The 5,362-nt window shown below is 32.5% G+C and overlaps 1 long non-coding RNA gene across 2 annotated transcripts; it reads left to right on the top strand.

Moving 5' to 3' along the window:
* Positions 1 to 223: 223 nt before the first annotated feature.
* LOC134282963 (uncharacterized) lies at positions 224 to 3,881 on the top strand. 2 transcript variants are annotated; one of them, XR_009995394.1, is made up of 6 exons: positions 224 to 305; positions 613 to 680; positions 1,069 to 1,136; positions 2,781 to 2,839; positions 3,510 to 3,583; positions 3,751 to 3,881. It is a non-coding gene; the product is annotated as an uncharacterized LOC134282963 (long non-coding RNA). The 2 variants fall into 2 exon arrangements; XR_009995395.1 differs by having other exon boundaries at positions 236 to 319.
* Positions 3,882 to 5,362: the final 1,481 nt, after the last annotated feature.

Here is a 5,362-nt window from a genome sequence, read left to right as displayed (position 1 = left end):
TAAAAACGGCAACGAAATATTCGTGTGTAAAAATCAGCTGGAACATATATTTCTGTCTCAGTCCGTGCTATAGAATTGACTCTGGTAAGAATCCCACAAACAGCATTCCAGTTAGAATGTTGACATTTCCTTAGGTAAAGTCTAAGGCCCCAGTCTGACATGGTACTAAGAACCGTAACTCTGTATTGTTTTCATGCAGAAACAATTATTTTGTTTTAAAATTTGTTTTGTTAATTTTGACAGCTACTGCAGAATGTGATGTCAACATTATAGAGAATTATGAAAATGATCACCATCATGTACAGGTTATTTACATCAGGTTTACATTTTTCTTATAAATTATATTTGAAGAAGATAAAGAAATACGCTAGAGTCTAAAAAAATCAGTCAATATGAATATTTTTTAATCTCTTACAACAATTGCATTACATATATATTATATCTATATCTAATCATAAAGTACTGTTCTTGTTTTGTTTTGATCATATCTTATTGTATAATTCATACAAAGGGATTGGTAACAAGTTCTTACAACTTAGAAAAACCTTTCCCTACTGTTCTAAGGTTGTTGTACAAAAATAGATACTAAATGTACTGATCTTATTTTGACAGATTTCCCAGGATGTGCTGTATAACTGTCTAAATGATGAAGAAAATGAAGATTGATTGCTAATCTACAGGTTTCTGAATAACTTTGAATATTGAAGGATAATATTTATTTTAAAGAATTTTCAAAATTAGAACTGCATGTCCTTAGATATAAGAAATACATATATATTTAGGAAATAGAGAAAAATAAAATAGTTTGTTGTTAAAGTTGAAACTGAATAATGATTAATATTTGTTCAATCATGGCCTATGAGGACAGAAATAGAATGGAATCACAAAAAAGGGCACCAATGTCAAACACTCAAATTTATTTTATTAGCTCATTCACAGCTTCTCTATTTGAAGAAGTAGAAAAGTTTGAAAGAAACATGTACACTAAAAATTGAAACCTTCAAATGTTCTGTATGCCATGTTGAAAAGTATAATGAATAATTTATGTCATTTACTCATTTTTGACAGGATCCAGATCCAGATGACGTATTTTAAAGTGTAGCTTTGGAAAAGAAGAGGTTATCCCCACTATACAGGTTTATATAAGTTTTAGCTTACCTAAGCCGAAGGCTCAAGTGAGTTTTTCGATCAAAATTTGTCCAATATTTGTCGTCGCTGTGAGTGTCCTTGTCAATTTTTCTCAATTTCATCTTCTTTTCCGAAACCACTGGACAAACTACAATCTGAATCAAACATGGCACAAAGTATCCTTGGGTGAAGGGGAGTTAAGTTAAATTGTAGGGTCACACCATCTCTCAAGGGGAGATAACTACAAAATTACAAATTAGTGAAAAATTAATGGCATCTCTTAATATTTTTCTCCTGAGGAACTACTGGGACAGGAAAGATAAAACATATGTGGAATCATCCTTAGGTAGCGTAGATTCGTTCAAATCATAAGCCCTAAGGGAAGGATGGGGACAGAATGGACAAACAAAGTTTTGCATAGGAGTATATAGGGAAAAAAATCTTCTCAAGAATAGCAAATCCCTGATGAGTTATGTTTATGTAAATATCCTCTGGTAGGTTAGTTATAAATTTGTTCAAACCATAAAGATGTTTAAAATTGAAAATACATTCAAGGTAATGCCTAAGATATTCACACGTAGATAAGCAATAGATAATGCGAACTTATAGATCATACATAGAAAGTATATTCTATGAACACAGAATTTTTTTTCCCATTATAAGCTCAGCTGAGTCGAAGGCTCAAATGAGCTTTTCTGATCACATTCTGTCTGTAGTCTGTAATCTGTAAACTTTTCACGTTTTCAACTTCTTTTCAAGAACCAATGGTCCAATTTTAACCAAGCTTGGTACAAAGCATCCTTATGTGATGGTGATTTTAAATTGTTAATATAAAGGGTCAAGTCCCCTCCCAAGGGGAGATATTCAAGACAAGACAAAAATAGGTTGGGGTCATTAAAAAATCTTCTTCTCAGGCCTAAAATAAAATTAAGTTTGTTTGCAGTTGCCTAACGACCCACTGAAAATGCACCCGACCCAAACTTTTTTTTTAACCATTTTGTAATTTGATTTTTTTTTTCAATTTTTCAGAATATTGAAACAGTTTCGTTTTCAAATTTTGACTCTTTTTTTTATCATTCAGTAGTTTATAACAAAAGGTGAGCTTATTCATGTCTAGTAGGTGTATGAAAACCTCTTTTAATTGTCATTTAACAAAAATCCGATTTAAAAAAAAAAAAAATAAAAAAAGAATGCCTACCTACCGACCCAGTCAAAAAATTATAGGTCGGCAACTGCAAACAAAGAATTTTTTAAGCTTGGCCTCAAGAACCTCTGGGCCAGAAAAGCTCAAACTTATGTGGAAGCATTCTTGGGTAGTGTAGATTCTATATTATTAAAATCAAGATGGGGATGGTGCTGATGGGAGGGGGGGGGGGGGGTAGGGGGGCACAACAGATATAGGAAGAGGGGAATCCTGGTAAAGAACTGCATTACCAAAGTAATCAAGTGAGCAATGTGGCACTAGGGTCTCTTTTTTTTCATTTGAACTCAAAGTTTTGATAATTTTAGGGCTAATCATATCAATATTTTATAGAAAATTCAGGTACTAAAATATAACTCCTGGTGTACTTTATCACCAATAAAAAGGTTAAAAAGAGCATATATGTATTAATAAATACAACAAAACTAATGTTTTGAATTTATTTTGACAGATTTTCATAAGGTGATATGCAGTTGTTAAGAAGAAAGTGAAGAAATCAACTTCTTACAGGTAAGAAAAAAAATCATCTATACCCTACATTCTGTATCATAGAATATACTAGATGCACTTTTGATAATAGCTGAAATCAAACAATATCATTCCAAAAAAGCCATCATTTGATTTTTAGGTCTATAAAGTGAATCATTAGTTGACCTATTGCTATCATTTCTTGTCTTTGTTTGTTATGCCCCATGTGTAAATTTTCTTTGCAGGGGAGGGGGGAGGGGGTTCCATCCCGAGTCAAAAAAGAAATTTCTTCACAAGGAAGAAAAAAAAGAAAATAAAATAATAACTCCTTTCCCAAATCTACGACTTTCCAAGGTCACTTTTAGTTGGTTTAGTACTCTGTAAATTCTAAGTGAGTGGACCCCCACCCTGTGGATACACACAAGCTCACTGTAGATCATACCTATCTTTAAAGTGTGTGTGGTACATCATCACAAAAACCTACATTTAATACTGCACAACATTGTCACCTACATTGTGTGGATTAATATTTGAAGGAAATCAAATTTTACTGTGATTTAAGATGATATTTTGTTTCCTAAATTGTATAATACTTGAAATGGCAGACATGTTTTCATATTACAATCTACATGATCTATGATAATTTTAAAAATCTTTAGTATTTTTATTATGAATACACGGTTATTTTAATCTATCAATATTTTCATTTTAGATATACTCCTTTTGTGAATATTTGGACCCTGCTCTACACAGAGACAATGAAAGAATTCAGAACCCAGTGTTAAGGTTTTATATTTGTGTTAATTTGATTAATTGTGAACAGAGACAAGTTATTGTTCTAGATTTAATTATAAGAAGTATATTAAGATAAAGTTTTGATCTAAAACATTGAATGTTTACAGAGAGACATGTAACTGATGTAGATAATTCTGTTACAATGTTGTAATTTACAGAGAGATCTCCCTGACTGAGGAAATCCACACGGGATTCTGTTATAAAACATCAGGATAAAGAAATAAATGTCTGCTGTAAATAATGTATAGAGCAGTGTACCAGAAATCTGTCAGAGTGAGAGGTGTTAGTCAGTATATATCACATTTCCCGTGTAATAAATTGGAAGTTTTAATATCTTATACTGACAAACACTTTAAGGAGAAGAACTAGACAGTGTAATAAATAATTATTGGGAGGACACACTGTGGACTGTAAATCACAAATATAGACAGGGAATTAAACATGTAAAACTGTCCAAAGATAATAAAGAAAAACTGTCTGTATAAAGACAACACAAATTATGGTGGCCATGTGTCTATATTCCCCCTGATGGAGAATTATCGGGATGTTATTATAGAATTTTATACAGTTTACAGGCAAAAGTGCGGTAATAACTTCCAGTGAAAACACAATGTCAATACAGCACCACAACATCACAGGTCAGGGACTGTATGAATATCCTGATTTACATCACAGAGAACCGCAATGGAGATGTTATTGTGTCAAATGCTGTAGTGGTAAGATCGTGATAATTATTTCCTACACCTCCTCCACCAGGATCACGACTAATACCAATATGTGTCACAATCCTGGTGTGTTATAGGACCAAGTCAGTACAGATGTTAGATAGTGAGGGTCGCTATCTGACAGAGATAAAGACACTACAACACGGGATAAAGTACCCACGGGGCCTGAGTTATGATGAGGACACTAATCTACTGTGGGTAGGGTCAAACATAAACAACACAGTCAACCTATACAGAGTGGTAGATACAGACTCTCTGACTGGTAAGTAATAATGTAGTCTGTTTTATTGTATTGTATAATTATTATAATAACAATACTAAATAACTGCATTACAGTAGAGAGGTCATTTAAGACTAACTTTACATGTAGTGTTTATTTACAAATGGTATAGTTTGATCAGAAATGACTGCTCATTGTGTAAACAACAAATATAAGCTGTTAAAGATGAAGTTGATGACTATAAAGATGTTAACAGATAAAAAAGTAATAATAGGTGTACATCTAGTCAGTAATTAATTGTAAGATGTTGTGCAGGCCTCGACATTAACGCTTGTCCGCTTGTCCGGTACCAATGAAAAAAAATTACGGACAAGTGAATATTGCTGGGCACTTGTCCGACTGGACAAGTGATATTTTTTATGTAAAGAAGTCTTCAAATAATGATAAAAAAAACAACTATTTCTCTATTGAAAAGTTTATCGAATAAAAACGGAAGCAGTACATAAACCCAAATTTCGATCCCGATAACAATCACTGTGTAAGTTCACACTTGATCGGGATCTATGTTCACTAATTGCAGCCATACTATTGCATGGCGTGGATCTTATTTGCGGGTTTGGAATATATTTGATTGATATTCCAGATTCACTTGCGAACATTTATGTAGTTGTCAGGACAGGAAGTCTAGATAAAATTTTGTTTTATATGTGTTTGTCTTATTTATCATTAACAACACTAATAAATCAAGCACGTTTAATTTCTTAATTTAAGTAATTGTTTTCAAGTTGACAGAATAAGATATTCATTGAAAAATTTTCGGACAAG

The sequence above is a fragment of the Saccostrea cucullata genome, unplaced genomic scaffold (genome assembly GCF_032062105.1).
Source record: "Saccostrea cucullata isolate Sc308-1 unplaced genomic scaffold, CSIRO_AGI_Scuc_v1 ctg16966, whole genome shotgun sequence".
NCBI classification, from domain to species: domain Eukaryota; kingdom Metazoa; phylum Mollusca; class Bivalvia; order Ostreida; family Ostreidae; genus Saccostrea; species Saccostrea cuccullata.
Note: the sequence above shows the minus strand (reverse complement) of the source record. Positions and strands in the feature narration are given on the sequence as shown.